This window comes from Dermacentor variabilis, chromosome 10 (genome assembly GCF_050947875.1).
Source record: "Dermacentor variabilis isolate Ectoservices chromosome 10, ASM5094787v1, whole genome shotgun sequence".
In the NCBI taxonomy this organism is placed as follows: domain Eukaryota; kingdom Metazoa; phylum Arthropoda; class Arachnida; order Ixodida; family Ixodidae; genus Dermacentor; species Dermacentor variabilis.
In genome coordinates this window covers 115356341-115372292 of record NC_134577.1, presented here as the reverse complement: position 1 = coordinate 115372292, position 15952 = coordinate 115356341, and the positions used below count along the sequence as shown (strand labels likewise).

Genomic DNA, 15952 nt, shown 5'->3' with positions numbered 1-15952 from the left:
GCCCGCCGGACACGTTTCCTTTTCCCGTGAACCGCGTGGGGGGGAGAGGGGTTCGCGCGTCACAAGAGCGACGGAGAAAGGGAGGGCGCGTAGTGCCTCTCTCCCTTGCCTACGCCGGCCCGACCCGTCAGCCACGTGCGAACAGGACGACGCGGGTACGCGGGAGGAAATGGAGGCGGGTGCTCCCCACAGCGTTGACGAGTTTCTTTGTGAGGCCACCAGCCTAGAGAAGACACTGGAAATGCAGAACCGGCCATTCAACCCCCGCACGATCTCAACAAACTATGCCGGAGTTGAGTCACTTGCCACCAACGACCTGCATGAAAGTATAAGAGCGGTCATGTGGGAGGAGCTACAGAAGCTGTTCCCTTCATCACAGCCCCAAGTGGCTTCGATTGCCAATGTCGTACGTGAGAAGCTCCAACAACAACTCCAAGTAGCCCCTGAATTGCCGAAGCCACAGCCGCAAGATATCACGTACGCAGCTGTAGCTTGCTGTCACGTCCCCCCTCCGCGCCCACGGCAGGGCCCAGTGACACCAGAGTTCTGTCACCCACCATTGCCGCCAGCACGCGAACGTATCGCCCCACGCAGCAATCAAAGGAAGACTGATGTTTGACGCGCCCCTGACCACCGTCCGCTTTGCTATTACTGTGGAGAAGCTGGGCACATCTACCGTCGATGCTCTTACCGCGAGATGGGACTGTGAGGATTTGCCATCAACGCACCGCGCCCACGGCAGCGTGAACGCCCATGTGACATCGCCAACTATCTCGCTGCCACACAGTGAAGCCCTCGACAACCGTCCCGTTCGCCGTCACCAGGCACCGTCCGTACACTGGCCCAACCTGGGGCTGGTCTGTCAGCCCCATACCCGGAAAACTAAAGGCAGCAACCAATGGCGGTTGCTGTTCGTAGAACTGACAAAGATCCTCCGCCGCCGACAAAGACGCCGAGAAGACTTTTTCGACGACATATCAACGAGACGACGCCATCCCGACGAAGCCTGAAAGTCAAGAATACGCCGAAGAGAGACAACCTGGCGATGCAACATTCCAACTTCAGTTCAACAAGACATAGCTGCGATCCGACACCAAGACCTAACTGGAACACAAGATAAAGAACCACCGATCTCGACGTGCTTCTCGACGGCCACACAGTCACCGCCTTAGTGGACACAAGAGCTGACTACTCGGTCATGAGTGGACCCATCACCGCCCAGTTGAAGGTTAATACTGCATAGGAAGACCCTCAAATAGGGACCACTGGAGGACACTTAATAACGCCGACTGGAATGTGCACCACAAGAATTACCGTTCATGACCGGACTTACCCAGCCAGACAAGCCACAGGAGGACAACTGCCTACCACCCGCAGACGAATGGCTTCACGAAACGCCAGAATGAGACCCTCGCCAACATGCCACCAATGTGCGTCGGCGTCGAGCAAAAGACCCAAGATGCCGTTCTGGCGTACATAACCTTCACTTACAACACGGTGGTGCAAGAAACAACACAGATCACGCTGTTCAAGCTGGTTTATGGCAGGAATGCGACGGCTACTCTCGACGCCATGCTGCTGCACGGGTGCGACGAAGAGAATCTTGATGTCACCATGTATTTCCAGCGTGCCGAAGAAGCCCGACAGCTCAACCACCCGCGCACACTACAACCTTCGACGAAGCTACGTCGAGTACCAGTCCAGCGACCATGTTTGGGTTTGGGCCGCAATTCACCGATGAGGATTTAGCGAGAAGCTTTTATGCTGCTATTTCGGACCCCACAAGATCATCCGACGCATTGGCGCACTCGACTATGAGGTCATACCAGACGGCATTTCGCTATCACATCGGCGCCGCTCATGACCTGAAAAAGTCCCCGTTATGCGACTCAAGCCGTTCTACGAACGCTAATGAACTAACGAACGCTAATGAATGAGCTGACCTTTAGACTTTTTTTGGACTGTTTCTTTTCGTTGTTTTGTTAGCTTTGTTTAATAAGTGTCCTTCTGTGTTCCACTTTTTTATGTTTGTAGCATTGGGATGATGTTTTTCAGAGGGGGGTAATGACACGTGTACTTGTTCACCTTTATCAGAAGACCATGTTTCAGCGCCTAACAAATGCTATTGCACAGCACCGTACGCGCCTACATGTACCGGAAGTTTCTGGAATGTTATCAATGGTTCCATCCGCTGTCTGTCGCCAAACCTTGTGTAATATGATTTCATGTATGTGTGACGCGAATGGCATACAACTTTGTGGAAGACACGCGGGTCCCAGTGATTACTCTGGAACATTCAATGACTCATGTATAAAAAGCCGACACGTTTGACCTGCTGATAAGATTTCTGACAATCACTGACTGTGTTCGCCGATATCATTGTGCTTTATGTGTAATTTGCCTTTGTGGGCACAAGTTCACCCAATAAAATACTAGTTTCGACATTCACCGTTTAGCTTTATTCCCTGTCACTACCGTGTGACAATATAACTACTGATATAGACTAAAATAAAGTTATTCACTGATGACCGTATCATTAATAGAGAAATTAAAAACGATCAAGATCACTACTTCCTTAACAAATTCCTTAGTGCTATTAGTGCTATTAGTGAAGAGTGCTTTCGTGCTATTATTACTTGGTGCTCAGACTGGCAGATGACAATCAATGTAAAAAAGAACCTTCAGACTTTTGCTACACTATAAATGGCACAGCTTTGACTAAAGTACAGAAACATAAATATCTAGGCTTAACAGTAATGTTAGACCTAACGTGGGACTGGCATATTGACCACGTTACTTCATCTGCTATGCAAAAATTATGTTTTCTTCGCAGATCACTTCAACTTGCTCTCTTGTCAACAAAACTCTTAATGTACAAAACATTCGTTAGGCCGATCCTCGAATATCGAAACACTGTATGGTTTGAGGTAATAGTTCTGCGGAAACTCGCAACATGGAGAGAAGTAATTGATTATGGGAAAATCAGACATCCGCCCATTCGTAGCATTGCTACAACGGAAACCCATATGGGTTCCTCCTCGAATGAAAAGTCTCACAGTTGGAGAGAAATTCGTCCTGGTTCGAGACTCAAACCTGGACTCCCGGGTTAGTCACATTACCTTATTTACTTCCGGTGTAGCAACTGCTACAAATGGTTGGATGTTTCATTTTCCCTTAATCAACTGCATGGTTTCCTCATACCCAGACCAACACAAAGAAAATAGAAACAGTACAAAGGAAGGCCATTCGATTCATCCAAAATAAATTTAAACATGAAGACTCTCCTACTAACCTTCTAGCTATTTCTGGGCTCCTTACGTTAGAAGCATGAGTGAAACAGGCACATTTAAAATTTCTTTACCAACTCCTGCATAATTATTTCAATTCAAATTATATTTCTTATTTACAAAGACGACCTACCAGGCACAAACATACAAATGCTTTAGTGGAGTTAAATGTAACAACGTGTTTAGACATTCCTTTTTTTCAGTTGCCATCCGTGAATGGAATACGTTAGCGCCTCTCACCACTAACGCTGAGTCACTGTCTGAGTTTGAATTAAAAATTGATAAAATCTGTTAGCATGTAGAAATTGCTAGTGGTATTATTTGATAATGCAAACCAGCATGTACCTGTGCCCTCCTTGTGTATACAGTCGTGTACGCAGCATAGAAAGTTTAAAATGCTATTTTATTCTATCATGAAGATTAGCATGTACTTGTATTTGGTGTATATATTATGTAGTGTAAATGGCCTATGAGCAAAGTGCAGGTTGTTACACATTTCTTGTTACATATGTGTTACACATTTTTTGTATCTGTACATATATATAGTGCCCCCCTGCTATGGTCTCAGTAGAGACTGGCAGTATTGTAAATAAATAAATAGTCACTTTGTTCGTTGACTGTGACATTTAGGCCACTTGCCTGTGTCATTTGTAAGTCTACGTGTATGCTTGTGCTCCGTATGTTGTCATGAAGTATTTTTTTTTATGTGTATTGTACCCCGCTGGCACGTCTGAGGTCCTGGGCCCGCACTTCCCATAGCACGAGTAAACAAAGTAATCATTAAATTACAATTATCAAAATGTATTTGATTACAGGTAATTAATTAATGTAATTCGTCACATAGAAGTCTATAAGCCAGCTGGCAGTCAGCCGCTCTTGTTGCTGCACTCGCGAGAGAACGCCCGCTTCAGACACAGAAATTGTCACGACCCGGCGTGACAATTTTCGACAAACGCAGGCTTCGTCGTCATGCGTAGCCTCTGGATTGCTTCTAAATTAGCAATGGGCCTAGGCGCGCTCGCCTACATTCCGTGCGTAAAGCACGGAATGTTCATTCACCTGTGATGCAGTCACAGTTGCGTGCATCACAGGTGAATGAACATGCTACCCCGAGTTCCTTGTAAGTAGTGTCTAGAATACGTCGTGCCCTTGGCGACTCACGAAGTGCGGAACGCAACTTTCGGAATGGTAATTCGATCCGTAAGAAAGACGCGAGTAAAAGCCCACCACAGAAGCATTTGGTTAGCCGCGATTAATGGTATACACTGTGTTCTGCGCATCGATTGCAATTTCACTGTCCCGGTCCGCACTGCCGAAATACAAACGCTCCCGACTACGACGTGATTACGGTTCTGTATCGCTGCGCACAGATGCCGGTAGACGGGAAACGTAAACGAACACGAAATGCCACTTCACGATGATTCGAGGTCCCCGTTTTTTAACGGTTGCTCACAAGCGAAAAAAAAAAAAAAAACTCAGTTTACATATCCAATTTATGTCCTGAATACACGTTAAAATGTAGTCGAAAACTGACATAACCCGTGAAAATGATCGCTCCCTTATCTCGTCAGTGCGTGCCGTGCATGCGCTGTTTATTCTATGGCGCTGTCGCCAACAAGAAAAACACGGTTGTTTACGAAGACCGCACCTAAGTTACGTACGATCTGATTATTTCGGTGAACAAGGCACAAGACGGAGAATCGAATGCCTCAACGTGAATAGCGCTACTGACGTTTGAATGCGATTCTGCATCAGGAAATCGCAAGTTACCTGGCTTTGCGAGGTGATGGCTGTCGAGTCAGGTTACGGTCCCATTGTGCATTCAGATGACAAAGTGCTGGCTCCGGTACTCCGGTGACGATCCTGCAGTTAACGAGAGCGATCGACCTTTCTAAAAGCACGATGCGATTGCACCCTAAGCACAGGGATTGCTCGCACGAGCGTCAACACTACAGAGTCAAACACATCTCGGCCTCTCTAACCGCCCACACTGAGCGCGTGGTATGTAATACACCCGTTGTTGTGTGTGTGGTCATAAGGAGGCTATGGTGTGGTGGTAGGCCCCCGAGACGGTCAACGTTTTTGAGCAGTACACCCACGGATGAGTACAGCCGTTGCAGGTCGGGGATCTACGGTTCTGTCAGTGTGTCTGACTTCCCAGAGATGGCAGCACCTAGATAGATGCGTGGATGGATGAATACGGCTCAACCCTTTGAAGCGGATGAATATGTGGGTAGATGTTATGAGCGTCCCCTTTAGAACGGGGCGGTGGGTTGCGCCATCAAGCTCTTGCTATTATACTGCCTAATGTCCTACCTAGGTCGGGTCCTAGATCTAGATCTAGGTCCTACCTAGCATAGAGTTTCCTACAAAAATTTTCGTAGGAAACTCTATAGAGATCAGGCGGCGGCGGTGCGCGCCACCTAGCCTTGAATGGTACTATATGCACGCATACCTATGTATTTACTCCTTTACTTTTGCGTTGTTGTTATCCACCAATCAGATAGCCTTCGTTTAGGTATTTCTACCTGTTCAAAGTCTATTTTACTTTCACTGTCTTTAAAACCTAAAGCTTTGAATAGTTCCCCGTTACATTCAACTGCAGGGTGAAGCTGTTTACGACACGCCCCGCACAACAAGTATATCTCCTAGTATCTGGCTCGGTAGGTTTTATTGTGCAGTACACCTGTCCTGGCCTCAAATAACAGTGAGCTTCCCTTATAGTTACCGTAAATATTTTCTTTGGCTATTTCTTGCTTAAACGTCCTGTATGTCTCTAATGCTGATTTGGTTTGCATCTCTGTTTTCCACATACCCTTCTCAGTCTCCTCAACATTTTTCTTAGCGGATGATTCCTTACCTGTCCCACCACTGGTTCCCAAGTATTTGCTTGACAATTTTCTAGTTTGCTTCCTCAACCTTGTGGCAACATTCCTCGTGTATAAGTAACTGAAAACATTCCTAGCCCACCGCATTTCCCCCATTTTTCTCAATCGCTCCTCAAATGCTATCTTGCTACTAGCCTCTCTGCCCTCGAAAGAAGACCATCCCAGATCCCCCTGCACCCCAAGATTTGGTGTATTGCCATGTGCTCCCAGAGCGAGCCTACCCACACCACGTTGCCTAGTGTCCAACTGTGCCCGGGTCTGTGCTCTCATACATAGAACTGCATTGGCAAAAGTCAGGCCGGGAACCATTACCCCCTTCCATATCCCTCGTACTACCTCGTACCTGTTGTAGTTCCACAGTGCCCTACTCTTCATAATCGCTGCACTTCTGTTACCTTTCGTCGTTACATATTTTTCGTACTCCGTCAGGTACTCAATTCCATTATTTATCCACACCTCAAGATACTTGTACCTCGTCTCAAGCGTGGCATCCTTTATCTCATGCTCGTCGCAAATGTCATCATTAAAAATAATGACTGCTGATTTTTCTTTGCTAAACTTCAAGCCTAATCTGTCTCCTGTACCACATATGTACATCAATCCCTGCAGATCTTCTGTATTGTCAGCCATTAATACAATATCATCCGCATACATCAGTCCTGGTAATGCGCCTGTTCAATCAATTTTCCTTGTTTGAAAGATGATAGGTTGAAGCCGAGTCCGCTTTGCTGTATTTTGGCTTCTAATCCTTGTAGATACAGCATAAACAACAGAGGTAGCAATAGACACCTTTGCCTAAGCCCCCGCCGAATCATTACAGGCTCCGAAACCTGCTTTTCCAATAATCACCCATTTACATTTATAGATATCTTTTAAGAAATTGGTTACTCCATTTTGCACTCCTAAACTTTCCAGAAGCCCTCTTAAAGTACAATGTCATAGGTTCCCTTGATATACAAAGAAAAGCCAGCCATAGGGGTCTGTGTTCCTTTTCAGCTATTTCAATGAACTGTGTCAGTGAGAACAAATTGTCTTCCAGCCTCCTATGCTTCCGGAACCAATTCTGTAGCTCTCCAAGCACACCCTCGTCCTCTACTAATGCCTGCAATCTGTCCTTTATAATCTGCATAACCACCCTGTAAACCACTGACGCCACTGATATATAGGCCGGTAGTTATTTATGTCAGCTTTGTCCCCCTTTCCCTTATATATCATTCTAATCTTACTTAGCCTGCATTCGGCAGGTACTTTACCATCCATTAGCATTTTGCTCACCACCTCCCTTAATGCTTCCCTAGATTTCGGGCCCAATTTCTTTATTAACATAATTGGAATACCATCCGGGCCTGCCGATGTGCTACTTGTTACCTTTTTCTCGGCCCTTTCCCACTCTCTTTGTCCAAGCGAAAGCAGTGGATTGACCGGGCTATCCCTCTCTGACATACTGCATGTACCATTTCTCTGTTCTGTAAATTTTCCCCTCATCATGGTTCCTATATGCTCTATTGCCTCCTCTCCTTCTAACCGAGTACCTTGAGCTGTTACTATATACCTCTGCTCTAGGCTTGTCCTATTACCCAAGGAGTTCAGATGTTGCCAGAATTTCCTAGCTGCCTGTTTATATTTTTATTGCTTACTTCTGACAGCCATTGGGACCCTTTTGTCTTGATTTTCTCGTTGATCAAATATGATGCTTCCCTTCTGCATTTTATGTAGTGTACCCATTTTCTCTCTACTTCTGCTTCAGGTTCTCCCTTACTTTTGGAATACCTGTGTTCCCTGGAGGCTTCCCGACTTTCTTTATGGCCTTCTTAACCTCTTCATCCCCCCAGCTCTTGAGTTTTCGTATCCCTTGCCTTGTCTCGCACCTTACCTAGCTCATGCTCAAATAGTCTCATTAAGTTTGGCTAAGTCCAATCAATTTCAGTACCCTCTGATATTTCCTCTTCAATTTGTTTGGCCGCTATTTCCACTTGCTCTTCTGAGTAAAAAATCCCATCTGGCTGTTCCTCACGCCTCGTTCGTGCTTTAGTTTCCCTCTTAAAACTCAACTTGATACGTTTGTGGTCGCTACCTACACTTCTGGAGCCCTGTTCATTTATAATCATGGCTCCTAATCTATCGTACATACTATGGGACATTAAGGCATAATCTATTGTCGAGTGTCGACTCCCTACCTTCCATGTTATGATCCTGCCCCACTTCCGTCAGTCCTATAGGGCACCACGATGTAACGCGCCGCCGTACAGGCGGGTGACTACCTTTTGGCCTGCGTCGCGCCTCCGTTTTGCTCCGCAGTCGCCATATTGGGGCGAGTCGTTTGCTGCGCCCGTTCCTTCAAGCATTTATAAAGCAGCGTTGTTGTGGAGTTTGCGAAGCTGCTGTGTTATGCGCCAGATGCTGGGCGATTGAACTGTGTTCAGTCGCAAAAACCAGCATGCCAGGGTGTTGTGTACTGCTGTGTGCCGGCTCGACAACGAAAGGCATGCGCTGTTTTCGCTTTCCACGGGATAAGGAATGGAGAAAAGTATGCACCTGTACGCTTTTAGGTACCAGCATTGGGTGGTTAGAATAATGCCGCGAAGTTTGCATTTGTTTCTTTGATCATTCTTAAAGCGACCGGCACGCCGCATCATCAGTTTTTCTGTGACGCGAGATGCGACCAGATTTATCTCGATTGATCTGAGCCACGAGCGACTACATCGGGTTCCAGAATTTTGTCGTTGTCTTTAGCATGTTATCTCGAAGTTTCTTTACCGGCTTTAAATTGAGCTCGGCCGAGAGCGGCGGGCATCCTCACTCTAAAAACAGTTGCACCCTCTCGGGTGTATATTTGCCACACAACTATAATCGTCATCTGTCTTGTCCGCATTTCCCTTCTTTAACGCGGCGAGCCCGGTACCTTCCAGTAACGAACGGCATGCGCGTTATCAGCATGACGTAGCATTCCCGACAGGAAAGTAAAGAGCGCATCGTTTTCAAGAAAGGAAACGCGGGCAAGACAGATGACGATTATCGTTGTGTGGCAAATAGACACTCCAAAGGGTGTAAACTTTTCTTAGTGTGCTGTTCATCGATGACAGCCGAGCACGTTTGCTGCTATCGCCGCCGCGAAGTTGTGCAGTTCTTAGTAGGCGCAAGTCAGCCTAATAAAGTGTTTCTTTAAGGAGCCTCAACTCAACGTCAACTGGTTGCTAATTTGTAGCAAGAGACACAACCGAAGCCTACTGCATGCCCCTTTGTAAACTCGCATGCCCGACAGCACCGAAAGGCGCGCGCTACATCGAGGCACCCTAGCCATTCCCGCTCGACTACTACACTGTCACGTGGTAGTGAGGGTTAAGAAGGCAGCAAAACTGTGATTAACGAAACGAGCGTTCGTTTGGGCGAACTCGTGCCCTTAAAAACAGGCTACACTCAAAGAACAACGGTAGCGGCGAACACACTCGGCGATCGTCGAAAATCTGATCAGCGGGTCAAGCGCGTCGGCTTTTATACAACAGTCGTCGAAAGTTCCAGACTAATCACTGGAACCCGCGTGCCTTCCACAAAGATCTACACCATTCGCGTCAGGCGATGAAATCAGATAACACAAGGTTTGGCGACAACAGACAGCGGATATAAGCATCGATAACTTTCCAGAAACTTCGGATACATGCAGGCGCGTCCCGCGCTGTATAATAACATTTGTTAAGTGGTGAAACGTGGTCGCCCGATAAAGATAAGTACACGTGTTAATATTTAGGAAAGCAGCGCACTCTTCTCCGCGCGCGCGCTTTCCTCCTCAATTTTTCTCAAATTTTACTCTAGTACGGGCTGGCGCGTTGCGCTCAAGCGTCTTTCCTTTCTTTAGATCACTATCATCGTCAACACAACGCCCTCTACGTCCGCACGCCAAGTTCAGGTTTCATCTTAGGGCCGAATCTTATGACGGTTCGGAAGGGAACTGGTTCACTTGGCCTCATCTGATTGGTCAAAATTTTGCTTGCGTGAGAGGCTGTCAGAGACAGCGGGCCGGCACCGCAAATTATGATCACGTCACGCATCTGTCAATCAAAGTGCGCTAAGCATCCAAAATACGAAATAGATACGCAATCGCGGGCCGCTGCTCAAGCGCTCCCAAGCGAATAGCCATGGATACACGGCCAAGGTAAATATACCTGGTAGCGAAGATTCCATAGGAAGCCATGCGTTCAAAACATGGCAGTTCATCGGTGGTAGGATGGATGTTATGAGCGTCCCCTTTGGAACGGGGCGGTGGGTTGCGCCACCAAGCTCTTGCTACTATACTGCTTAATGTCGTACCTAGGTTAAATAAGAAAAAAAAAAAACACTATGAACTCCCACAACCAAATTTTCTGATCCCCTATTGCGAACATTGCTTTCGTACGTCTCCGTTTTTTGTAGTTTCCCTACTTTTCTTCCCCCAATCTTCCACTCGCCTCTTACTAACCTCTACTGCCGACATGTTTACTTTTCCAATACTCTCGCTGAACCCAAGGGCTTTAAGGAGGGCAGTGGTGCCTAAATCGACTGCTGGGAAGACGTCTTCACAATCTAATAAAACATGCTCCATCGTTTCCCTAGCTATAATTACCCCAGGAAACACAGTCTTCTTCTTCCTTCTTATATCTCGCTTTAGTGGTGTGTCTCCAAAGGCATCCCGATCTCGCTCCGAAAAGTAATGAGCTTCCCTTTGAGTTATCATGGGCTCCTGTAATGTCTAAAAAGGCCACATAAAATGGTCTGCTTTCTACTTTTGATATTTCAATACAGTGAGTAAGACCAAATAAGTTATCATCTAAACTCCTACCTATTCTGAAGCCATGCTGAAGCACTCCCAAAATGCCATGATTCTCTGCCCATGCTTGAAACTTTAATTTGATTGCCTGCATTGCTAGCCTGTATATTACTGATGTAATGGTCAACGGTCTATACGGGAGAATTCTATCTTTCTCCCCCTTACCTTTATAAATTAAATTCAATCAACTTTGTCGCCAACTGCCTGGTATTCATTTGTCTGTTAATGTTTCTTCCACTGCTTTCACCAGAGCTTCCTTACTTTTTGGTCCTAGTTCGTTACTCAGTCTAACGAGAAGCTCGTCTAGCCCTGTGGCTGTGCGCTTAGGAATTTTCTCTTCGGCTTTCTTCCAGTTGAAATTTGTCAGTACCAACTCCTTTTGCTACTGGGTCTCTTTCATGCTTTTTCTTTCAAATACAACTTCGTCATTGCCTTGGAAAAATTCGGTTGTTATTTTTTGGATGTAATTTATTGCCGCTTCTCCTTCCAGTCTGTTTTCATCTTCGTCTAGGATATGTTGTTGTATTGTTGTTGACTTCCTGCCTAATAATTTTATGTGGTTACATAATATTCTAGGTGCGGCCTTCTTTTTCTCAGGTATTTCTGACCAACCAACGTTCACTCTCACCTTTTATCTTGGCTTGCACTTGTATTTGAACCAGAGCCTTTTTCTCCTGGTATAATTTCCCATTTACTGGCTACTTCCTCCTGCGGCAACTGCGCCTTCTTTGCTTGCCTGTGCTCTCGGAATGCTCTCTGTCGTTCGGCGATCGCTTCTCGTATCTCCCAGTTCCACCAGCGTTTCGGTTTCTTTTTTCCTTTCCAACGAAGTTGTTTCACTTTCCCTATTTCTGTCATTATTACACTTAGAAGCTCACCGTATTTCCACTCTTTACTTGGCCATTTGCCAAGTTCTTTCTCGGCTCTAGTGACTATATTTGTTATTTGTTCAGCGTTCAAATTCGGACTGTCCATTGTGCACTCCTTGCTTTCTTTCCCAACTACGTATCCCATTATCAAAATGATGCGTTTATGGTCACTCCCTATGCTGCTATACCCTTCCTCATCAATGACCATTTCTCCCAACTTATCATGAATTCCTTCTGTCATCAGACAGTAATCAATGGTTGATTGCAGATTTCCCACTTCCTACGTGATCTGCCCTTCACACTTAGGCCCTGTATTCACGATAACGAGGTTATGTTACTCACAAAGGTCTAGCATTGACTTCTTGTTGTTGTCGGTATAGCCATCTAAATCCTGTGTGTGGGCATTCATGTCACCTAATAGGATAATTTCAGCATCATTCCCGAAATACTTGATATCAGCACTTATGCATTACACGAACTCTTTATTCTCCGTGCAATTATTTTCGATCCACAAATACGTAACGCCCAGCCAAGTTTTTTCCCCACTCATTGTACCTGATAACCAAAGGTGCTCTTTACATATCGAATTTACTCTTGTCCATTTGGCTCCCTGATGGATGAGCATTCCGACTCCCCCTCCTTTTCTTTCCGGCTTGGTTCTGTTGCAACCTTCCCAAACATAATTTTCAATCACTGGCGACTCTTCCGAGTCTCTAAGGTGCGTTTCAGTAACCGCATAGACCCCCTATTTGTTCTCTATTTAACTGCTTGCCCACTTTTCCTTTCTTCTGCCGCCCTGTATGTTTATGTAGCCTATTACATGGCGAGTTCTCTTTATTGCGTTCCTCCTTTTTCTGTTATTGACGGCGATGCTATTCTGAGGTTCCCCTAGGGGACCTTCTTCATTACTACCTACTCTGGCCTCCTGAGCGCCCGTGGGCCCCCTGAAAAGCAATAGCACGACCACCAAGTCGCCAGCCCACTTCTCGTGCCAGCCTGTAATTGAAGTGGATCCCGTCTCGTTGAAAACCACCACACCTTCTCACTTCCCTGTTTACTTCGACAACCTCGCAACCCTTCTCTAGGCTCATTTTCCATATCGCCTCATTAGCAGCCACTACGGCTCTGTATGGGACTGTCACGTACAGGCACCTCCGGCACCGTGCACACCACGATCTGCACCTGAGGGGATAGCTCACGCAAGTCGTCCACGCCCTTCGCCAAGCGCTGGGCTAGTCCTGTCCCTTTCCTGTTTAGGACGTCATTTAGCCTACCTGCTACCATGACAAGGTTGCGCACGTGGGCATTTTCAGCGAGCTTTTCTTTTGCTCGCTCCATGACAGAACCCAGTGTCCGGCCTGGAAATGTCCCTAGCGCAACTCGTTTATCGCCTTTCTCCCCCTCCGCAATTGCTTCTGCGCACCTATCCAGGTTTGAGTCCCCGGCGATAATCACCATTTCACTCTCTCCCACCTACCTCTCCCTGCTTCCCTTTGTCCTTTTCCGCGTGATTCGAACTCGACAACGGACATTGTCTCCTGTGCTCCTGATTTTTTCGCGAGGCGGCCTTATGTAGGTGTCGCTCTTTCCAGCTAACCCTTTACCACGTTGCACGCATTCCGCGTACTTTGCTGGCCCTCCCTCTCCTGTCACGTCGGGAGACGGCGTTCCATTGTCACGACCATTCTCGTTCACCATGGAGGTCCTGTTCAGCTTTTCCTCAGCTGCTTCAAGTTTTTTTCAACTACATTCCGTGCATCACGTCCCTATTTAGCTCATTTTTGATCTCTTCAACCTGTTTGACCAGCTCCTCCTGGAAAGCCTCCATTTTCTGCAGCCTAGTATCGACATCACAGTGTGTGCCGGTTGACTAGGTTCCCTTTCCATTCTCATCTGTCCCCTCATCTGCCTTGAGGGACCCCCCGCGCACTGCCTGCTTTCTCGGCTTTCTTGCCATGTATTTCACGGCTTTTTCTAATGCAAACATTATAATACTATAATAATGCAGACACGTGCCCTTTAGCAAAAAACCGATACGCACAGGATCCAAATCCTCAATATGCCGCAAAGCAACTCTCACCACTGTTTTAAAAGCAATCAATCCCGCGGAGACCCAAGGTATGACACGCTTTCGCACCCGCTCAACCAGGCGGCCACGCTCTCACTTTCCGACCAAAAACACACCGTAAAACCACTAACAATTATTAGTCTTGCCACCTACAAGCTACCATTTAAAGCCTGCAAACACTCAGCGTCCCACCCGGCCGTACGTGTTGAAGCACGTGGCGCGAAAGGACACTCTAACCATTCTCAAAGCGAAATGTACACTAAACATACTCACGCACACGAAATAAGATATAGACACAAAACACCCAATAACTATTTTAATGCTAAAAAATCGGCAGCGCGATGTGTGCCTGTGTGTGAGTGTGCGTGTCTGTGTGTGTGTGGGGGGGGGGGCGTTTTATTCGAAGGACGATGTACACGCTTCTATTGGCCTTTAAGGAGATCGGTGCGCTTGACGATTATTTTTATGGCTGCAATGCGGTGAAAGGGCAACGTTTGCTTAGCCATATAAGTGACGCGGAGCAGGGAATCGGAAAAGGCATCGTATGTGCCGCCGGAAAAATCGTCGGAACATACGATATGCGTGTTAACTGAATTCATTTTTGCAGCTTCCCACAAAATCTTTGCTGCAAATCTGTGTTCAAATCCGATGCAACGGACTTCCATCGACATTGTGCGGAAATTACAAAATATATCGCCGCATATTTCAAAACCCGTTGCCTAAAGTCAGACATGCGGCCGTTCTGGTCACGTGAAGATGGACACAAGAGCAAAGTGTTAATGTGTATACGCAGTGGCATGACGTTTCTTCGGCACACGATCACTCCATATGACAGCAATGAATATGTGTGTGTGACATTAAAACATAAGCTACATGTGTTTTCGATTATCGGCGCCTACATACCTCCTAGACAAAGACTTCACCTCTCCTACCTATCCACTGTGTTACAAGGTTTTCCAGGTCCTCATGTTGTTATTGGAGACTTCAATCCTCATCATCCTTATTGGGGAAGGGCCGCAATGAACTGTCGGGGTAGGAACTTGATGGACTTCACAGACACTGAAGGTGTGACTGTCATCAACGATGGGTCTCCAACTTACATCCGCGGCACTACCTACGGAAGTTGCCTAGACCTCACTATCGTATCTCAGAGCCTCCTGCCCTCAGTCAGCTGGTGCTTGTACATAGAAACACATGGGAACGATCATATGCCAACATATGTGCAGATGAAATGGTTTCTGCAATCAACTACATCTGCTGTACGCGGCACTGATTGGTCCAAATTCTCTACATGTGTCGGAGAGTATTGCGGAGACATCACTTCAACTGATATAGAAAACATTATTGTATCGTCAGTGCAGAAGACAACTAAGTTTATCAGCGCACCTACATCCAGAACGGCGATTGATATTGAATATGAACGGCTCCGCGCGATCCATCGTGGATTGGAAAAGAAGGTTAGGAGAACTCAATCGTCATTAGACCTTGTCTTATGTCGACGAGTTCAACGAAAAATACGGCGTCACCTTCGGAAAATGGGAAAACAACGGTGCGGTGGAGGACCTTCTGTTCGTCTCTGCATCCTCGAAAGACACTTTCTAGGATCTGGCAGATAGTACGAAGCCTTCGTGCCCCTCCTCAGCAAAAACATCCTTTCCGTGCTCTAGCACTTCACCAATCTCTGACGGAAGTGCAGGTTGCCGAAGACTTCTATAAGAGAGTCACCCGTACCGATATTTCAAGTTTAGTTTCAAGTTTATTCATCAGCGATGCGAGTTTTACAAAGAATTGTATACAGAATTAGCACTACACAGGGAGTCCCAAAGTTAGAAACTGTCAGGGGGACTCCCATACATGAACAAAAAAAAAACAAGATACAGATCAAGCATTGGTTACGGTGACTTTACAAACAATTTCATAAAAATAAGGAACAGTGTGAAAAAACAAGAATATAAAGCTGTTTAGTAAGACAAAAATTGCGAAGAAAACTTCTGTAGTGAACAAGTAATGCAAATTTACAACGCAATAAAAATAGGAGT

The 15952-nt window shown here is 46.4% G+C and overlaps 1 protein-coding gene and 1 pseudogene across 1 annotated transcript in view; both read right to left on the bottom strand.

Annotated features, from left to right (window-relative positions):
- Positions 1–5399, bottom strand: part of LOC142560888 (proton-coupled folate transporter-like) — a 137630-nt gene extending 132231 nt beyond the window's left edge. Inside the window, exon 1 of the mRNA XM_075673299.1 lies at positions 5058–5399. The gene's annotated coding sequence lies outside the window, so the exon portion shown is untranslated. The remainder of the gene's footprint in view (positions 1–5057) is intronic.
- A 359-nt stretch (positions 5400–5758) lies between these two features.
- Positions 5759–8359, bottom strand: LOC142559386 (uncharacterized; annotated as a pseudogene).
- Positions 8360–15952: the final 7593 nt, after the last annotated feature.